Raw genomic sequence first — 22,152 nt, 5'->3', positions numbered from 1 at the left:
GCTTGGAGATTACGTTGCAGGTTGTACAGAGTGACCTTTGCATGTTGACATACAGGAATGTAGTTGCCAGCTGGTTATCCTAAAGAAACAGTTTGTAAAGCAGCCTGCTTAGTTGCCCGTAGGTTGGTAGCCGTCTGATTAAGAAAACAGCTGTAGCTTACGGCCGTTGGGACTGCCGTGCTCCGTGCTTGTGGCTGGATTTTGCTCTGCTAAGACTGAGCAAAAGGGAGCAAAGCGGGGGGTGTGTCAGGACCCGGGGCACGCGGCTGTAAGTCTGTTTGTGTCCGTGTTGCTCATTGCCACGGCTCCGTTGGGCTGTTCCGCAGCGTTTTGCAGCATCGGTCCTCGGATGTGGCAGCGTGTGCCCTGAGTTTTCGTTCCATTTATGTTCCTGTAACCTCCTTTTCCTATGGGAGTCAGCTCAGGAAGTCCCTGTGATGGACCGAGACCCGGTAAATAGAAGAATAAGGCGAGACGTAGAGCTAGATTGCACCAAGCTGCTTTCTGATAGGCAGGGTGATGGAAACGGCAACGGGGATGAGGGACGGCTCTCGTTCGCGTCGATGACACCGATAGCTGTTAGCGCTAATAACGGTACGAGGACTGAGAAGGAGATAAAGTAGCGGGCGTGCTCACAAATCGCGCTAACAGTGTAGCAGCTGCAGGGCTACCCCCAGGGGGTCTTTCTCTCCGGCACCGCCGCGCCGCAGACCCCGGGCCCGCCCAGGCCCGCGGCCTCAGCCCTACCCGGCCGCCCACCGGCAACGGCGGGGAAGGGGCCGGCGCGGAGGCGGAGGCCGGCGAGGGGCGGCCCGGCGCCAGCCCCGGCCCCGCCGCCGAGGGGGCGGTGCGCGCCCCTACGCGGGGAGGCGCTGGCCCCGCCGTGGGCGCGGAGGGGCCGCCGCCGCGGGCGGGAGCCGCCTGCCGCAAGGACGGGGTGACTCGGGCCGCCGCCGGGAGCCGCCCTGCTTCCGAGGGGCAGCGGAGCCGCATTGCGCGGTGAGGTGAGTGGGCGCCGGGGGTCGGACCGCGCCGGGGCTTCCCGCGGGGGCCGGGCAGGTGTGGGGCCCGCGGCCTGCGCGCTCCGTGCCCGCCGGAGGGCTGTTCTTTCTAGCGGCGTCCGCGGTGGGGAAGAAGGAGCACTGCGGGTCTCCGGCATGGTGGTTTCAGAGCAGGGCATGTTACCGATCCTTCCCGTTCTCCACGTACAACACAACGGCGGCAGGGGCAGATATAGCGAGACAGGCTTATGCTCCCACTCCGGCTTTTTTTTTTTCTGCGTTGTTTGTTGGCATACGGTGGAGATTTATTGTATTTTCTTTTTTTATTAGCACGCTGTTTGTATTTATCTCCCAACCTTTGAGGGTATGGCAGAAAGAACAGAACAGAAAAACCTTTTTGAGCCCGTGCGGTGCCAAGATGTGCTTAATGCGTTGCCTGTAGACAATAAGGGTTACATAATTTAATTTCTCGTGATTTGTTGCTGAAGGGATGTCAGGAGCGTGCAGGGCGCCTTCAGAGCATCCTTCCATTTTCGGAGGATGCTCTGTGGCAAAGTCACTGCACTACACGGCGTTGCATTGGAATGTTTATGAGGGGTTCAGCCCCCGATACGTGTGATCCCAGCAGGGCCCTTATAGTGCTGCACACCGCCAATGCCGGGGCTGCCTCCTCAGTTTCCCCATTTCTTAGGCTCCTTTGGGAAAGACTTCCTTGTAGGTGAGGAAGGTGTGTGGTGGCAGCGTCCAGCCACGAGGTATGATGTCATTATTAGCATATGAAAGGAACGGACCTCACGCTTCCTTTCAATCCCAGCTGCTGTTCAACGACACAAATGCTTTCATGTCAGCTGGAGATACCACAAGGGATACTGGGTGCTGTTCTGTGTGCGTGTTCCTATTTATACATCTTATTTATATCTGATGCTGGAATTCAAATCCATTGCTTCAAAACAGACTGAGTTTGCTTGGGGTTCATATAACAGTATGCCTGGGGACCATTTTTTGCTCTATGCATAGAAATCAGCTTCCCAGAGCTGTAGCTGAGAAGCATTCAGTTGCTGCTCACCTGGCTTTACAAACAGCCTCATGGCACCAGATGTGGGCTTTGAGCATTGCTGTCAGTCTTGCAGGCTCTGTAGAACTGTTGTTCCTCGATGCATGTACCTCTCTCCACAAGGACTCTGCCTTCCTCAAAGACTTGCTCTGTTATTTTGCTGTTTAAGGTCAGTTTGGCAGACGGGCACTGCTGTGTTTTACACTTGTAGTGTTTTATTGCTGTAATGAGATGTAAATACCTGCTTAAAATTAATTAGTATGCTTAAACCCTGCATCCAAGAGCGCAGCCAGCTGTGCTACCTTTCACAGTATAGGGTGCTGTTGGTGTCCTGGTGCCACTGTGCGTGGCATGCTCACAGCCTCTGCTTTCATACTGTTCATTACTCATCTTCCAGTTATGTTCCGAACGTAGAGAGGCTGCAGCAAAGTTATTGTCAGGGAGAGTATTAATTTTGTGGTGGAAATATGGATAAATAGACATGTGTTGTCATACTGTACTTCAAAGAAGGCTGCTGGTTTTGTGAATTGAATGTTTTTTTTGTAGTTCTCCTCCTGCCTAAAAGGAGAGATGTACCCTTGCATAGTAGTAAGCCTGTGTGTTGGCATTCTGCTGCTAATGACCTGACCTGAGGTATCTGTCTCACCATACCTGGGCTCTTGCAGGCAGAGAAGAATATGATCAGCTCTTCTTGTTATGAATACATAATTGAGTTTAGTGTCTTCAGGAATGCTCTAGCTCCTTTCTGCTGATATCGAAGTACGTAGGACACAGTTTACATAGGAAGCAATAGGAGGCCCCTGTGATATTCCACTGCGACATCTTGTTTGTGGACACTTGGAAGGTCAGTGATGTTAAGGTTGAAGGTGTCTGTTTCTGCAGCCGTTAGAATAAAAGCAGTGATAAAGCTTCATATAGCATGGATGGGCATCTCTTTGTGGGTTGAGATCACTGGCTTTTGTCCTTAGGTGTCCTACTACCCATGGTAGTGGGGAAAAGATTCAAGTGACACTGGTTAAATCTGATTCGTATGCAGATGGTTGTGATTGCTATCCCGATCATTTGTGTCATGTTACATTTGCAGTTTGGTGTCGCAGCTTTTTAAATATGATTTTTGTATTTGAGGAGGGCTGATATCCTAGTAATAGAAATTAAGTTGCAGTTGAGATGTGAACCCTGTGAATCGTGCATTCTTTGTCTAAAGGACATGACTAGTGTGGATAAGCCTAAGTTAGTGGTGAAAGTAGTGCCCTTGGTCTGTTAGAATTATACAGGAGATACCGAAAGGTGGAGGCTTGATGGTCTGAATGGTTGGCTTGGTGGATGGGGAAGGGCGGTGTAGTAAGTCACCGTGTCATAATTTATAGCATGGCTTTGTTCTTTGTATTAATGTTGGAAATTATCTGAAAAAGCCCTTGGAAATAAAGAACAGAATGTTGAGACAGTTGTTGAGCTCGTGTCTGTTTGTGCTTCCGCACAACAAATCATGAGATGAGCAGAAGAACTGGGGGAGTTCTTTGGATAGTTCAGATGTTCTGGTTCCGATTTCATAGGGTACATGTCTCTGTTCCTCTGAGAAGTTTCACATATGCATATATACTTTGACTTTGGACTTCTAGTCATAAAAGGCTTAATAACAATGTTGGTGTGCCGTTGCGCCTTGTATTGACTACCAGAGAAAGACGCGAGGCAACAGTTAGAGTTGATGCAACGAGCCCACCTAAATATTGCATGGAAGGCAGTCAGATGTGTTTTGTTAAGTGCTGTAGTGGCCAGGATCCATTGGCCAGGATCCACTTGAAAATCAGATTAAAAGTTTCTGTGCTTGACAAATACGTTGTCATTAGTTTAAAAATTCCCTGACGGCTGGTAACGTAATTAGATGAGCCTGAAGCATCCAACAGTAAAATTCATTTTCCTCCAGGAATGACAAATAGAATCTTTAAAAGAAAAAAGGGACAATAAAATAAAACACATTGACTGATTCTGATTGATTGCTCTAATAAAGATGTCTGCATTGTCTATATGAACATAAATACTGTTATCCGCAAAATAACTTCCCAAATATTTGTTCTAGATAGGAAGTTTATGAACTGAGCTGTGGTGGGCTCTGGGAGACTGGTGACACTTGGACTGGGGTAAGTCAGGTTGTGGTGGTACCGGGCTCACAGCCTCACCTTATACCTGTTTTCCATCACACACTCTGTGCTCACTGGTGGCTGCCTACTGAGCTTTTGGCTGGTGTCAGCAGGGCCAAACCAGGCCCGGCTCGGGGAAAGCTGAGACTGGGGACTATATAGATATGAATATAAATATATATTCATGGGTTGTATGCATTGCCTCATGGAACAAATAACAGTTTCTCTTCTCACTGCTAACAGGTGACGGGACGAGGGGAAGTGGCCTCAAGTTGCACCAACGTAGGTTTAGGTTGGATATCAGGAAAAACTTCTTCACTGAAAGGCTTGTTGAGCACTGGAATAGGCTCCCCAGGGAGGTGGTTGAGTCACCATCCCTGGATGTGATTAAAAACCATTTGGATGTGGTGCTCAGGGACATGACTTAGCGGAGGGTTGTTAGAGTTGGGTTAGGGTGGTTAGGTTGTGGTCAGACTTGATGATCTTTGAGGTCTTCTCCAACCTGAGCAGTTCGGTGTTCCTGTGTCTTGCTGAGTGATGTCAATTTGATTAATGCTGTGCAGATCTTGTAAGCCTGTGTAGCCAAGTGTCAGATCTGGAATAAATGTCAGAGTTCATAGCTGTTTTACATTGTGTTTGTCTCAAATGCTCACCTGATAGTCTCTGTGTGTATCTATGATGCTGTTTCCCTTTCCAAAGGGTGTTTTAAGTTCTTAAAGATCTTCTTGTAAAGCATGGACTTCGCTCAACATTTAGAGACATTGCATTAACTTGGATAAGTGTGTATTACAGACCTGTTCTGAAGCTGGTTAAGTACGTGTATTGCTGGGCTGCTAAGCATGACAGGTTCATATTTTTCATTCTGAAACTTGTGGTTAACGTAGGGTGCCATTGGAAACACAGTGGTGCTTCTCAGAAGGTGTAAATTGTCACAGTCCTTAGAGTTTCCCAGAACTATTAGAATTTCCAGATCTTAGCATGGTTTAAATGTCACTAGTTCAGTTCTGGAAGGCTTATTGATCTGTTGCTCATTTATCCAGGCCTTCTTAATGAATAGAAAAGTTGAGATTCTAACAGGTGGACTAACACTGATTAAAATTTATCCTTTATTTTACTAAGTTTATTTTGGGTGTTTCTTGTTGCTTATCTGTTTTGAGGTTGGTTTTGCATTAGTTTTGCCTTGCAGTCTTGAAAGCAAAATGAGATCCTTTGGCTTTTAGAAGAAATTCTTCATAATGATGATATCAGGCCTGCCCAGAGAAGCTGTGGAAGATGCATCCCCTGGAGGCTTTCATGGCTGGGTCGGATGGGGCCCTGCTCAGACTGATCTAGTGGATGGCAGTCAGCCCATTGCAGGGGGTTGGAACTGGATGGGCTTGAAGCTGTCTTCCAGCCTAAGCCATTCTATCATTATGTTACTTTAGAGACTGAGTCACTGTTTTGAAAGAATGATTTGATTTTATGTTATTTCATTTTCTGTTAAGGCTGATATTAATGCTGTTTGCAAAGAGGTAGACTTAAATATGGGATTTCTAGCTATGTTAATAGGGAAAAAGCTTTGGTTTAGATGTACTCCAAGGATTCCTTGAGTTTTATTTGTCTTGGTTGATCTTGGCATGTTTGCTTCATCATGATAGGAAAAACACCAAGTGAAACAGCAGCTGCCAAGGCTGCAAGAATGTGAAGTCCAGTGATGCGTACCTCTCTTAAGGCTTGCTTGATGCTTTTCTCAGCTTACAATGATAAGAAGATACAGTCTGTTTTCTTTAAAGAAAACCTCACCCTCAGATGTTGTGCCTCTTGTGTGTCTCCTTTCCAAAGTTTGTGTTGCTGTTTTTACAGAAGTAATTTTCTTTCCAATACTTCAGTAAAAATCCACCTTAAAAAAAGGGAGACTTGCACAAGAACTGTCCAACTCTTGATTATTTGATCTAGAGAAATAGAGAGAGTTTTCCTCAGAATTAATTGTTGTAAGTACGGATGGTGAGGAATTCAGTCTTCTCAATTCTTAAGATAGAAGAAAATTCTGGAGTAAGTAATATATATACATATTATATATATATATATATATATATATATATATATATATATATATATATATAATTATTTTGATCCGTGTCCACAACTCTAATATAAATTAATGAATGCTTACTCATGTAAGTAGCTCCATGAAGAATCACTACTGTAGTCATTCTGTGTGAACACAGAAGCAGTTGTGAGGTCACTCCTTGCCCATGTTTAGAACAGTAGCGTCAGGGAGGTTAGAATCCCAATGTTGTTACAACTGATTCTGGTTCTGATCTTCCTGTTGTTGTCTATAACATACCTTGGTTCCTCTTCTATCCAAAGTACATTTTAAATGTGAACTTGGTCTGTTATCATTTTCCTTCAGGCTGATAACCTGAATCCAATAAAGAATGTTGAAGCCTAGAAATGGTGTCTTTTAAGGGAGGAGAAATTAAAGAGGTCTGCATTCTGTAGGCAAGAAATGAGCCTTCCCTGTGAGTTCTGTACTTCAACATGGGAAGATGATCTTGAATATAATAATACTGTCGGATTGTTTTGCTTTTATTTGAGTGCTTCCAAACTTACTGAGGTTTACTAAAGAAGGGAGAGAGTTGTAAGCCTGTGACTGATAATGTAAATGGGCATAGCTCTTAATTGGGCTATTCTTGAAAACATTGGATGTGATGTTCACATTTGCTGTGCACGAGGAGAAAACTTTATAGTGTGAATATTTTACTTTCTGAGTTTGCTATTGAATAGTTTCTTCATTGGGTGTTTGCATGATTTCACGTACTTACCTTTGCTAAACTAGAGAGTTTGGTCTAACTGGACTTGGTTGAAGGCGTTTTGTCTCATTAGAATGTAAATGTATATGATTATACTTTGCACTTTTTGTAGCTCTTCACTTAAAAGTTTGGAAGCATCGTGTCTACAGTGCATGTAGCCGTGATTCTTCTTGTTTTGGGAACCACACCGTGGCCATGGCTGGCTGAGGCACACACACTGTTGGAAGAGCTCCCATGTGTCAGGAAAGGGTGGCACATAGTAGCTGTTGCTCTCGCCTCCAGCGACTCTATTGTGTTAGCTATAAGGAGGAACATTCATTCAAGCTTTTTTTCCATCGCTTCCAATGATGAAAAAAGGGATGCTCTCTTTCAAAACCACACAAAAAAGGCAGATGGGGCAAGGAGTGACTGGGATCAATTTACAGCATCAGTTGGTGCAGGTGTATATAAGTTTTTATTGGCTGGCATGTTATGGTTTTTTTCAGAGAGCTGAGCCATAGGAGACTAAGATTAGTTCATGCAGCCCACACACGTCATACCAATTTTAGGTTAAGATATATCCATATCTGTAGCTATATGTATATATAAAGCATATATATATGTTTTAAGCAAAAACATGACATTGTTAAAGCTGTGTTTCTGAGCTGAGAATGAATTCATAGCATTGTAAAAGTGCTTCTTACATGCAGGGCTTTCAGATCACCACTCTGGAAGTACTCCATGATGCTTTATTAGTTATTATTATATTAGTTTATTAGTAATGTTATCAGCTGCAAGGGCTGCGAGTAATAAGTAAGCACAGTGATGCATTCGTTTTTACGTGGATGTTAAGCATTGCAAAGCGTTGCAGAAGTAGTTGCTGCATGCTGGTGGTGCTTCTAAGAGAGCATCCCCTTTTTCATCAGTGGAAGAGAAGCTCTAACAAGCGGTTTCATGGGAGAAGAAAGGATTCTTTCAAAACCGAAGGCACAAGTCACAGTTTCATTGTAAATATTTGTTACTTCTTGGTATTTAACACTCCTTCTTTTACAGTTAAGCTGTTAATTGGCTACATAGTGTATTTTCACTGCTATTCACACATTCAGAAGAAATCTTCATCTTATGGAAGGAGGATGAGGAAAAAAAATGCATGTGGAAAGGCAGTTAAGTATTAACCCTTAATTGTGTCTGGGAGTTTCATCAGTGGTCGTGAGGAGGAGAGATGGGGCCTGGAAGTGCGACCTATGCACCATGGGAGGCTGCTGGGTGACTCAGCACCCCTTCTGATGTGGGTGGTGGAAAAGAGCTGGTGAGGTGCATGGGATGCAGTTGGGAATATAAAAGTAGATAAATGAATTGGTGGAAGGGAGTTTAGAAAATAAAGTTCAATAAAACGGTTTGATTTGTGAAAAACTTAATGATAACAACGTAAAAGCATTCGGAGTGTTAAAAAGGGTAGCAATTAAAGCAAGATTAAGTTTTTTTTGTGAGGCTTAATGAATCCGTGCGGCTTAGTTGGTTTCTACTAAGATCCTGGAATGAAAGCTCACTGTTTTTAATACCATATGTCTTAGTGCTTAACTTTAAAAAGGGAAACCGCCATTATTTTGGTGGTAAGCGTGACTACTGTTGTGGTTCAGAAGGAGCCTTTGAGATAATGTTATATCGAAACTATGGTATCTTACTTTGTTCTTCCTATCTTGTTTAAGGAGGGGAGGAAGAACTGAATTGAATAGAGTTGTGTATAATTAAGAACTAATAGTAATGAGAAAAATAGCACAGATATCAATAGAATCATGAAGAAAATGGGGGAACCAATAGAAATTTTCTTTCATTATTTCAGATAATGTGAAAGCTAGGAGACATCTAGCTAAATGACCATGGAATGAGATTAAATTAAAGAAAGCATAACTAACTTGTCATAAAGTATTGTGGGAACCGAAAGTATGTACATTCCGTTATAGCAACACTTGGAAATGCTTCAGAATGATGTACCAGTGGAGTAAGATTTAGGGGTGATAGTGGTACGTATATAGCTTAGGTTATGTGAGCTGATAAGACTTGGGGATAGGTGAGGGGGGATAGATGGGCTTTTAAACGTGCAGGTCCTTTTTCAGACTTGAGTCGGCGGCACCAATATCTGCAACTAAATGCACTTTGAAAATAGCACCTCTGACTTTGACTGGTAAGATCAATTTCCTACCAGTAAGCTAATCAGGTACCTGAGAGAGAGTGTTCTCTGAGGCAGTGGGGCTGTAACTGATACCAGTAATTTCCTTTTCTTGCTTGCAGACTGAGTTTACCTCTATATTTGTGAGACTTGTACCTGGGAGAAAGATGAATGTAATCGTGCTGCTGGTGTATTTTAGTTCCTCCTCTTCTATCCGTCTGCTTGATCTCTGCTTATTAAGATTCACGAGGCTGGTATGAGATCATTCATTGTGCATTTTTTTATTTATGTGCATATACATACATATGTATTTGCCTCTTCATAGGGCAGGTGCCAGGACAGGACAGACTACTCTTGCTTTTTGCTGATAGAATTTCAGGCTTGCTGTGCAGTTGTGGAACTGATAATGCTCTCAGGGTGAGAATATTGAAAGTTACAGGCAATGTTTGCAGTGTTTTATAGTTACTCTATTTGAACTTAATGACTGTTGTTGTGTTGTCCTGAAATTTCCAGAGGATAATTAGATGGCCTGAAAATCTGAAGAGATGAGAATGGTGAGTGATGTTTCTGACGTGCTAGACACCGCTGATGTTTTCTCCTATTAAGGAGCTTATGATAGGCAGTGTGATTGAGGCTTCAGGGATGTGCTACAGCTGTGGTTGTGCTCGTGACCAGTTCTTAGTGGAGAACTTAGTGGAGAAGGCAGAATGCAGCTGGAAATCAGTGGGATTGTTGGTTTCCCCGACACCACCTTCAAAAATCCAGAAACACATCTTTCTGCTTTTCTTTCGGTGTGGAGGCTAATGATATTTGCCTTGGAAGCACCTTTTTATGCCCTCGTATTCATGCAGTAGTTCTGCATAAGGCGAGACTTTCCTGGTAGATGAAAGATTTGGATAACTGAATCACATTTCAGCTGCTCTTTCAGAAAGCAGTGACTCATCACGACCTGCAGAAGGGCAGAGATATAGGTAGAATCACACTGTGTGGGATTTTTTTAGTCCAGCTAAGTAGTATAACTGTGGTTCCTCCCCCTGCAATGTTTAACGGGCAATTAAATGCAATCTGTTTTGTTTCGATAAATATCATTCTTTTCCAGAAGAAATGCCGAGTTTGTTAAAATGCCTCTGGATTCATTAAGAGAAGTTTTTTAAATGCTTTATGCGTTTCGATGCGAGTGCTTTATCGAGTGCTTCAGAATGAGGAAAGAGTTTTATGAGGAAAGCTGTGTGAGGTAAACTGGCTCTGTATTCATGAGCCTGCCCACTTACTGTGCTATTATGACTTTAAACTTTCACATGCTGAGGAAGGGGAGAATTGTTGTATTGCAAATAGTCTTCACTGAAAAATGTTGCTTTCACAAGCAAGCAAATCAGCCCTAAGATGGCTCTAATGATGTAATTTTGGGGCTTTATTTTTAATCAATTGTTATTGTTTCTTAGCTCACGGAGCTGCGGAGGTGAGATACATGCAGGTTACTTAGTATGGACCAAGACCTTTAAGAGTAAATGCAAGCACAGTGGTAATTCAGGTCTTGTCAATTAGAGATACTAGTAAATAAGAAGAAGGTGTAAAGGGAGGTAAATGACTGTGAAAGCTCATTTGCTAAATAGCCATTCAATCTGTTGAAGGGTTACCTGGACTCTCGTTTGTTACTGGGATTTCACATTTATTTAATAGACAAATATAATTAAACAGTACAGTTAATTACTATTATTTCTTTCTGGTTTTGTGTTTCTTCATTTCAAATGATGGTTTTGTGGATTAACAGCATTGCACAATAGTTTTCTCTTTCAAAAACAGATAAAATGGGTTCTGGTGACATAGGCACAATATGTTGTTCATATACAGTAGCGTGTTTGGATGTTAATGGAGAGGCAGACTGAATAAAAGAGGCCGATTTTTGCCACGCTGTGAATCTGCTGTTGTCACTGTTAGAGAACACAGTATTTTCTGTGGTCAAGAAGAATGTGTACGTTTAACTATCTGATAGAGACATGTTTGCATTTTAACATCATTATCGAGCATTTATGTTAATAACAGTTTTCAGAACAAGAATTTGCGAGTGGGAATTTGCATAAGATCATTTTCTTTCGCAAAAGGAGAAATAAGTGGTTTAATAAGCACCCTTGGCATTTGGACACTAGGACCGATGCACTTTGCAGGAAGGAAATTGGTTTTAATTCAAGTATTCAGATTTGTAGGGTAATTTAGTTTAACTCGGTTTCATAATAAGAAAGTTTTCATAGTAAAATAATGGTATATGGTATAATTGATCTCTAGTGGTGAGATAGGAATTGCAAAGCAAAAGTTAAATTTCACATGTGATTGTGATTAAAAAGGTATTAGGCGCTGAGAGGATATCGCATGCTTCATTTTGAACCTTATTCTCTCAGCCTTTTTCCCTTATTTTCTTATGAATGCTACGGCTTAGTGCAGAGCAGGAGTTTTGCATAATCTGTTTTTAGTCAGAATTGAGTCGTGTGCTTTGTCAGACTCCACAAGATAGTTACGTCTGTGGTAGAAGCGTGCTCTGAACGTCAGTGGTGTTACAGCAGATTCTGGCCACGATGGAGGAAGATGTTGTCCTTGTCCTGATAAAAGTTACCAAAGAATTGTAGGCCAAATTAAAACGCAAAGGAAGAAATGTGCATGTTTTTTATAGTGGAGCGTATTTAAGAATTGAACTGCTTTGAAGGTGAAATCCAAAATCATCCCTGTATTGAAACATGTTCCTCAGTCCATCTTGGCAATAGGGAAATGCAAAGTAATCCTTTATTCGGCTTCCTGCTCGTCAGCCACAACACACAGAAAAATGGAAAACATTCATCATTCAGCTGCAGTCAGTGCTCGGAAACTGCAGAATGTTTCAAGGTTGAATTGATCTGGCATTAATTGTTAGCCACTGGATCCTTTTGCATTGTTATCAGCAAGGTTGGAGAGGTCTTGCTACCACATCTCCTTTTCAGTGTGTAAGTGCTTATGTATGGTAATCAAATGACCTCTCAGGCTTCTCTTCAGGTAGCGAATGTTGACAGCACTGTCAGAGTCTTCAAAAATGGAAAAAAGGGATAATAGAGGAAAATAAATGGTGAATAACTGAGAGCATAGGATGTACTGCAGATAGCATGGCATGTATGAAACAAGCTGGGAACATGTATGCTTGAGAAAGAAACCATACATTGAATGTATCTTTGTTATACGGCAGACTTGTAAACAGCATCATATGGAGGCAGATTTGTATGCCTGCTACCTGGATAGATTCCCACAGAACCTTTAGCTGCTTCCGTAGTGAGTGCCCCCTATTTCCAGCATGTCACACCACTTGATGCCTGTCTGACATTACAAGCAGCCCCCAGAATTTTCTGATTGTTTTTCCCACTTCAGTTCAAGAAAACTTTCTGGGAAAATGTGAGCAGACCTTTCAGCTTCTTTTCCCACATACTTGAAGTCCTTCATGGTAAGTGGGAACAGTACCTGGCACGCTCCGTGGTGCCAACGTGGAATATGGCCAAATGCTGTGCTGCAATTTTCAGTGACTGCCTTTGCAGCAATTGCCACGAAACAGGAGAGTTTTAATGCAAACTTTCTGCTCTGCTAAGATGCTGGGAATGATGATACTGTTTGTGAAATGAGTATTTAGGATGCTGATAGAATTAAATATGCCTGTTTGAACAAACCTGCCACCACGAACAACAGGAAAACAGCAAAAAACCCCAGGATAAATATCATATCCATTATACGAAAAGGTTTAAACAACTTTTCCCCTCCAACATTTCTGACTTTGTGTTTGCATCTGTATGAAGTGTTGATTTAGGCTCTAATTTTGGGACCATTTTTGTGCATTTCCAGTACATTCCTTATGGATGTGTAGAGTCTGCTCGCGCAGAAAGAATGGCAGTGGTGTGGTCTGTTCTGTGCTCCTTGGCTCAACTTTAGTGCACCTCAGGATGCACGTATGTGTACATACTGTCTGTATACACTTTCCAAGTGTTGGAAGAGTGCATGCAACCCAACTGTGTGTGTGAGCAGACCAGTGCACACACGCAAATTCAAGGCTCAGAGAGGTGATGCAGTGTTTGAGAACCAGAAGAATATCAAATACAGTCGTGGCCAAGAAGGCTTCATGCATTATATTGTCTACTCTTTTTGGTTAATATGCAGCTTCTGGGGAGCTGAGGTGCAGGTCTGGGTATGTAAGTTCTCCTGTGCCGTGTGGGAAGGCATATTAGATATGCCCAATTATGTTCTTGGAAGATAATTCTGTGGCAATTTCTATATCTTTTAGGATCAGCATCTATATTTTAATACAAGTATTGTCACTTGTCCTTTTCCCACACATTTTTCCCGCTTTCCTTTCTGTTTCCTCCTGCTTTCTCTGTCATTCCTTGAACTAGCTTTCCTTGTTTGTCCTTCCACTATTTATTATTAGCTCCAATCCCGTTGATTTAACTTTCTCATTTGAAAAAGTGCAACTCGGCCAGTGTTGTCTGGAAGCAAGCCAGCGGCAGCTAAAAATGAGTGGAAGCAAAGTATACCAAAGTTACCCGATTTTGAGATGGAACTACCCAACTTTGAATTGTTCTGTGTGTAAAATACACTGAGCCCAGCTTGTGTGAAGGAAGAGAAGGAGGTCAGTCTTTTCTTTTCAAACTTCCACTGAAGTGGTTTTCTTCTCTATAGCCGGTTCTGAGATTTGCAATGTGGGGTTATGGGTCATCGATAACAGCTTTGCTAAATGTTGGATTTATTTGGGGGTGAGGAAGGTTTCTGGTACCTGTGTAAAACAAACAAATCAGAACCTGTTTGGCTTTTTTACTCCTTTTGCAGGTAGGAATGATGTTGAACTATGTGCTGTTGATCACAGTCTATAGTAAACTGAGAATTTCTGAGTAACTGCAACAGACAGTGAATCTATCTAAGTCACTCTTGTGTTTGGTTCTGCTTTTCCTGCTGCCAATGATGTGGCTTCTGATCCTTCAAAAATGAGTTCTGCTTCTTTTATCACCAACATACCAGATAATTGTTTCTGTCACTATCTGTCTTCATTTTCTTTCTGCTTCCTTTCATTGAATGAAAATCTATACTACCCCTCGCTTCATGTTATATTAATCTTTATTTGATGTTGGTTTTTTTCATTTTGTAGAGGTTTGTCATTCTATGGCATTGATCTCATTTCTCAGCTTTCTGTTTCCATGAGCAGTTATTGAGGCTCATGGATGGTGGTACTGAAAGCACAGCTTCAAAGCCTACACAGCATATACCAAGTCTGAGTTTAACCTGAAACATCATCCAGAGGATAGGACTTAAAACCTATTGGTTTGCATCTGTATCCAGATTTTCTGATTGACTCTTGCCTGCCATTTTCCAAGTGTCAGTGACATACATTTCCATTTGGGTAGCACTGCTCACTCACTGGTCTCCTTTGGTTTCCGTGCTTGGTTTCTTCCTGCTTATTCCCCATTATGGTTTTGTTTGTTGTTCTATGCAGTCAAATTTTAAGTCCCAAATATTACTTTCGGTAACTCTGCACGTTCTCTCACTGCTGGCATTAAATGCTTTGCTGTGCTGCAGGGTTCCTGCATCGTGGAGATTTATGGGACAGCCTTGCAATCAGCATAAACAGTGCCAGTTTCACTGCTTTTTAGTAGGATAGAAGACATTTTTTTTGTGGACTGATGGTTGCGTAGTAGTCTGTGTGAGCACTTATTGATGAAAGAGTGTGTAATGTGTGTTTCTTTATAATGCTGTTAAGCTTTTTGTTATTATACGTGAGACTTCTAAACAACAACAAAAAAGCTCCAGGATTAAAATTATTGAAAATATTTGCCTGCCTTCTTCATCTCCTTCATGGCAATGAATTTCATCCAGCCTAAGTAGGCACAAATTACCCCCTGAGTTCTCTTCCAACCTGTGATTCTGATAAGCTTTGTTAAGGATACAGGGAAAAAAAGAAGCCTTACACAAACAGAATTTAGATAAGGCCATGATTTCAGCTGCCTGCTTTATGCAATATGTGCAACTAGCCCAGCACTTTCATCTCCAGAGTGGCCTTATTTGTGATTCTTTGCATATCTTCTCTTATGTAAAAAGGCTTGCACAACTCTCTTTTGCTTTCTCTATTGTTTACATTCTCTAGGGCAGGAGTTGTTTCTTGTTCTGCCTGCATGGAGCACCTTGCTATGTTTAGGGACACTGCTCGTTATCTTAATACATGAATAAAGCAACTCGAAGTAGGTGCTCGGAGGGTACCAGGAGCTTCAACTGTTTGCTCCTGGAATGTCACAATGATTTTTTTTCAGGTCCACTGAAGTTGGATAGGTCGTTCTAAATTAACTGTAGCTTTCCATGAGGATATCCAAATAGGGAAGTTCACCAAGTGGATGCTTATGGGTATTCTGGTCAGTAATGATTTAGCTTGACCTCTTTATTTGTAGTGTAGACTGTATCTTCCAAAACATCCTGGCCATCCAAGCTTTGGCTTTTACCTGTTAGAAGATGTGGCTGGCTTTTTAAACTTGTTATGATTGTTTGAAAGTTTGCTCTCACTGCCCAGACTGCTGCCATCACACTTCTGTCACTGTAAGGGTTTCTAAACAGTTCAGGATCTCATAAGTTTCCATGTCAGTAGTTTGAGAGTGCAAGTAAGGAATCCTTGGAAAGAATTTCTCAGTACAGAACAGGAGTATTTTGTCAAGTTATTCAGGACTACCTCTGTTTATTTTGGCTGTCATAAGGGGCAGCCATAACTGAATTCTGACTACTACTGCATATCCAAACACTGGAAAAAAGGCCATTCTCACAGAGGTAACAAGGGAAGTATGAGGTCCTTGTTGTGTATAAATTGGCATGGCTCCATGGGAAATCAGTTAAGCTAACCTTTCATAGAATCATAGAATAACCTGGGTTGGAAAGGACCACAATGATCATCTAGTTTCAACCCCCTGCTATGTGCAGGGTCGCCAACCACCAGACCAGGCTGCCCAGAGCCACATCCAGCCTGGCCTCTAATGCCTCCAGGGATGGGGCATCCATAACCTCTCTGGGCAACCTGTTCCAACCTTTGTTTATGCCAATCTACATAATCTTAAAATACAGCTAAAAGCTATTCTTAGAAATCATATTAAAGCTTTTCTTGCTTGTCAGCAGATTTCTTTAGTTTTACCTTTTGATTTTTAAACATGTTGCAAGAGAGATTAACCTAGACACTTGTAACTATTTTTGGAGCTTTAGCTCTAAGAAATTGCCGTTTTGAGCTCCTTTTTTATTCTACCCATGTGTTGGTGGTTGTGATTTGGTATAAAATATTTAGGAGTCTGTACCCACGTACCGCTGAATTGGAACGCTTTGAGTTTTGCCTAAGCGCTGCATACACATTGTATAAATTAACATCAAAATGACATTAGTAAGCATGGATCCGTGTCTTTTTGGAAGATGAGGAAGGGTTTGCACTTGAACATTTCTTTGAAGCATTAGGGTCAGGTTGAGGCAATACAGTATTCCTGTGGTGGAGTGGAATGCTTTGAGGTCAGATGTGAAATATGAGAAGCACTGAGATGCACTGATGCCTTGACTGTATACAGTTCTGTTACTTTTTGATTACCGATTTAGTTCAATTTTTATATTTGAGATGTCAAAAAGATACCTTTGGTAGTAATTTTCATTCATATGCTTCGTGTGTTTGTATAAATGCATGTACGTATATGCACATGCTTTTGCTATTTATGTGTACGTACACTTAGATGTGTGTATGTCTGCACAACACAGGCATCCTTTCCATTTTTCAATAGAAAAACTTAAATGTGGAGCTGACACAGCAATCAGGTGCGTACCAGCTCAGGTTGCCTTGGTTACTGGGGACTTGGGTCTTTGCTGGACTGTTCACTAAGCATATTTTACTGAAAAAGTAAAATGCATGGCTATTTTCCTAATGGTTTTGCTCATATAGTGTTGTGGTACCACAGAGCTCGTTGTAGCTAATAATTCATTTCCAAGTCGCTGATGCTAAGCTCATGAATGATTTACTATCTGCAGCAGGAGAAGCTGCATAATTTAAGAACAGCGTTGAGTAAGGATGGCTTTCTGCTGTTTGCAGCACACATCCGTGCATCGGAGAGCTTTAAGGTCAGATTGATTTTTCCGTGGTGGGGAAATACCTTTTGGAAGTTTGAATTTCAATTGGTGAGCAAAGGATACAGAGCTGAATGTTCCAACCTGAGCGTGCCTGGTGCCACACAGCTTTATTTTCCCAGCGATTGCCAAAATGTTTCTGTTTTACAGATGTTTTCCATGACTTAAAAAATCATTGTAGCTATTGTTGGGGGAAAAAACTGTGAAGTATATTGAGACAAAAATAGAGCATGTCTTACTAGGGAGAGTTTGGCAGTCCTTCTGAATGAGGCATTTTTGCGTTAGTTTAGCGTTATTTTTGGTCCACGAGGTCATCGCTGATAATTTTATCTAAGTGAATGCTTTGGGAGAAATAAGACCACGTACTTTTCTTCTTTTCTTCGTATGTGAAAAGATCGTGTATTCAATTGGCTGACCTAAGATGAAAAACAAATCTGCCTTTTGCTTACTTTACTGCTGGGAGATGTACCACTGGTAGATGCTGGAAGGGCTGTGCCATTAGCCTTAAGCTTATGTTGTCTGTTCCATTTGATTACCACAGTAAGTTTTATGATCACAAGCATGGAAAATATTGTTCCCGGATAGCCTGTGAGAACATTTTGAGATTGTTGTCTTTAGGAAAAGAAACAAATAAAGGGAATGCAAAGGATGTTGAACATTGAGTGTGTTTTGTGACTGCAGCTGTGTAATCCCAACTCTTAATCATACTGTCACAGTGTGAGGAGGGTTTGGGCAAAGTACTGATGTGATCAGGGCAGAGCAGCCCCCTTGGCTGGCAGAGGTCAGTTTGGCAGCACCTCGCTGTCCTCCAAGCTGGTCTCTCAAGAAGGTTAGAGAGTTCTTGGTTGATAAGAAGCTGTCGTAGAAAGAGTGGGTTTGTCCAAGTAAATCAAGTGGGCTTTATCTGAAGTGCCAAAATGTTTGGGAGTAGTAAAGATTAAGTATTGAATTTAAAGAACAATTTTGTATTGTGATGTTTGAGAGTCACTGGAGAAACAAACTTCACTCTGTCTGTTCAAGTGCCTATTTCAATCTGTTGTGCTTTGACAGATGAACACTTTCTGCTAGGCAAATGAGGATGTTCAGATATGGGTGGATTGTGAGATTTGTGCTTTTTTTCTGAGTGAGTCACTGGACATTTCCTTCCATTGCCCTTTACTGACTTGCAGACATGGGACCAGTCTGTGTCACATCTGCAAAGGTGGTCAAGGATGGACACTGTGGGAAAACATAAAAAGCAGTTATGAAAAACTTACAGAAGAAGCTTTATCGGAGGGATTTCTCGCCGTCTTCACCGGGTGCCTTTGGTTGTGATTTCTCATCAGATATGGGTGCTTTTACCTGGATGTTGGCCCTGTTTTTCTGATTGGCATTTTCTCTTGCCAGAGTTAACTGTGTCCCATTGCAAAACACATCACCCTGTTGTGTTTAATAACTGAACTGCGTGGCTTGTGCATATAGCTTTAAAAAGGCATGCTTACAGTCTTCTGATTTTTTTTTTCTTTTCCTTTTATTTTTTGTTCCCTGACATGCTTCCTTTGTTAGACAATGAGTCACAAGCTGTCTCATCCTATTAATGGCTTATTTTTGTTTTTAATCTTTATGTCTACTTTTGTAAATGTACTGCGTTCAGGAGTACTCCTTCTAAACGCCTAATTCTGCATTTCAAGGAGATTTTATTGGTTTATTTCCCTGACTGTATTCAAACTGTACAAATTAACAGACAGCTTGCTAATAAAATCCTCTGTTTATTGGAGGGTGATAGTTTTTCTTCTAAGTGTGGCGAGGCTCTTTGTAAGAGTATTCCTGGCAGAGTGGCTTGTGCATAGTTTTGTCATCAAGCTTTACAAACCTGTCGTTGAGTCATTGGTAACGAGAGCAACAATATGAATTCTGACCATGCCCTTCACTCTTTTTTCATCTATGGTTTGCAAGTTGTTTTAAATATTCACATAGTTAAGGGCCATACAGCAGTAATGCCGATTGGTTACCAATAAGGCAAGCTATCATTATGGGTGCTTTGAAGGAGAGGTGAGGAAATCTTCCATATGGCAGCTCTCAGCTGAGTGTCTTGGGAGGTTTTAAACCCTTTCCTTGGTGTATTGTACTTTGAAAGATGTTTCAGAGTTAGTTGAGATGATGTTGACGCGTTCTGAAAGGAACCTTGAAGCAGTGAAGGAAGAACTTGTTCTCAGTCCCGGGAAGTAATGGAAAATCCATTTGGAAAGTAAACAGTCTTTACTATGGTTTTCATATTTAACACGATAACATGAAACCTTCAGTTTTATTCTTGGGACTCTCATTATTTCAGAAATGTCATTGTATGCAGACTGCCTCTGACCAGTTCCTGCCCCTATTGTATCTCTTATTTTTGTGTGAGATTGACGTTAGATATAAAATACATGTCATATTTCCAGTATATTACCTAATTCTGTTTTCAACACGATCAAAAACAATTGCCTGTTACAAAATATAGGGCGTACGCAGCATTGTGTTGACTAATTGGAAATGATGCTGCTGCTTTTTATACAAGCAAAGAAACAAAAAGTGAAAAAAAAAAAAAAACAAATCCAAAACCACAAACCCACCCCCAACCACAAAGAAACCATTGAGTGCCTATGAGCAGAAGCTGGGTTTCTTACTCTGCACCTAGGCGTGGACCCAGCTAAAGGAGTTCATGCTGTTCTTGTATTGGTTCAGTTCTTGCCCGCTGAAAGTAGCCAATACCCAAAGGTATGGCTTTTAGCATTAAGGAAGCATTTACTTGACTGGATTTTTTCTTTTTCTGGTCTCATATGCCACTTCTATTACCTGGTTTTACAGCACTTTATGACATTGATGTCATATGTGTGCATCAGTGTAATCTCAAGGAATTTCTTTGTCTATTCTAGTGCATTCTGAGTTAAATCCTGCCTGTAGGTAGCAGAACGTACTATCGTGGGGACTGGAAAGAATTTCCAGCAGTCTTGCCAGATTTAAAACAAAAACTCAACCATCCAAAAACAAAATGAAAAAATTCAACCATACATTTCTTATAGTGCTCATAAGACTATGAACGCTATAGTGTTCATAAACACTATTGTGTTTATAAATGTGACATTTAAATGTGACGTTGTTGGCACATGTGATGCATTTGACTTGGGTAATATTCTCTTTAAATCTTGGTAGGCTTTTCTGAGTGTATTGTTTGAACATGAAAGCCAATGTCTCTGACCTGCTGGGAGTAGGAGGCCCTCAGTGCTCTCTGGTGTACACAGAAGAGCAACTGCAACTACTGGAAGAGTAAAAATAAATAACGTGATTTCAGTGAGCTTTGAAAGGCTGATGACATGGCATCTAATGGGAATGATTTAATTTCCTGGCTCCCTAGAAAGTTCCTTGATGGAACTATGTCAATATTCCCTGGTCTTTTAATTACGGTTCCTTCCCATCTGCAAAACGGTCTGTCCAACTACTAAAGGTGCTTTTAACACATTTTAACAGCCTGTTGGTTTGTTTCTCAGCAGTCTCCTAGAAGTGGCGTTTGCTTTCTCATCCGTAGTTGCATTGCTGCTGTATGCTGGCATCTTCCTGTTGGATATGGAAGGCTCTGAGTGAAGCTTTTTGAATGAATGAGGGATCAGATTGCTCAACATGTATGATGGTAGTGTGCCTCTGCAGCAGACCTGTGTTGTCACCAGATGTGGTTGGGATGGCACCCAACTAATAGCTATTGACTCCTTCTGGTTGTTTTTGTGACTTAGAGGAAGGTGTCCTATTTTTGTCCTAGATTTGTAGTAAATATAGTACAGAAAAATGAAAAAAAAAAAAAAATCAAGTTAATTTGAGCTACATCAGGCCATTTAAAAGCTTACTGAATGGAACTTGGCTTTGGTAATAGGTGTTCGGCTTCTACGTTCTTGAAGCATTGTTTTATAAAATGTTTTGCAGTAATTTGGCTGCGTTGTCTAATGAATGATATTCTTCAGCAGCTTCAGTGTCTTTCCTGAGTTGGATATTGGCAGCTGTGGGATCTGTTTGTATTTTAATCAGAGCTTTGCGAATATGGTACAGCATGAGTAGGTATGTTAGGGAAGTTGTGACAACAGCCTCTACTTGGTTGGGCTGTTGCTGCTGTTTAGGAAACACAGCTTCAGTTTAATGCTACGGAGCCTCATGGGGAGGGTAGTTGCATATACCCAACATTTAATTGTTTTTTTTAAGTTGAGCTATGGGAATGACATCATACAGACAAAGCAAATGAGTGATAATGACTGTGATCACAGGGTCATGTAATTTACTAGATAAGGGGTTAAAAATCAAAGCGATCTGCAACTATAGGCACTACAGAGTTAGCTAACTTTTTTCTTGACAGCTGATAATATATTGATCTGTAAGCTAATACATTGAACTGTATTGCTAAGCTAGCCTATGTCATGTCACTTCTAAGAGACTATGTCATGGGAGTCTTCATTGGAAGATTGAAATACAGCTGGAACTGTATTGCAGCCTTGTACTTCTGGGTGAGTACTTGACTCTGCATCTTCTCTTTGTGCTTTGTGAAGTGGGAGTTGTACAGAGCACAAATAAATACTCTGTAGAAACAAAAGCAGCTTAGCTCCTTGGTAGCATGATTGTTCATCCACTAATGGGAAATGAGGTTTGTGCAGATTAGCAGCATTTCAAAGTGTACCCATGCACCTGGTTTGAATAGCTGGAGAACTTTTGTTCTTGACACATTACTTCCTTAATTACATTTCTTTGTCTTCCCTGAATATGTCTGAAGGTGCTGGATACTTACTTGGGGCAAACACAAGGAGATAGTGCTGGATTCAAGAAGTAGTGCATATGATACTGCCACATATTTTGGAGTCCAAGTTGAGATTTTGATACCTTTGGCCATTCAGCA

At 41.5% G+C, this 22,152-nt stretch overlaps 1 protein-coding gene across 3 annotated transcripts in view; it reads left to right on the top strand.

Moving 5' to 3' along the window:
- The first annotated feature begins 534 nt into the window (after positions 1-534).
- Positions 535-22,152, top strand: part of HECW2 (HECT, C2 and WW domain containing E3 ubiquitin protein ligase 2) — a 119,064-nt gene continuing 97,446 nt past the window's right edge. The window contains exon 1 of one of the 3 annotated variants that reach the window (XM_072342268.1): positions 535-594. The gene's annotated coding sequence lies outside the window, so the exon portion shown is untranslated. Of the gene's footprint in view, positions 595-870; positions 1,005-4,176; positions 4,194-22,152 lie in introns of those variants that run through there. The other 2 variants (XM_072342266.1, XM_072342267.1) reach the window with 2 other exon arrangements.

This window comes from Excalfactoria chinensis, chromosome 7, assembly GCF_039878825.1.
Source record: "Excalfactoria chinensis isolate bCotChi1 chromosome 7, bCotChi1.hap2, whole genome shotgun sequence".
In the NCBI taxonomy this organism is placed as follows: Eukaryota; Metazoa; Chordata; class Aves; order Galliformes; family Phasianidae; genus Excalfactoria; species Excalfactoria chinensis.
Note: the sequence above shows the minus strand (reverse complement) of the source record. Positions and strands in the feature narration are given on the sequence as shown.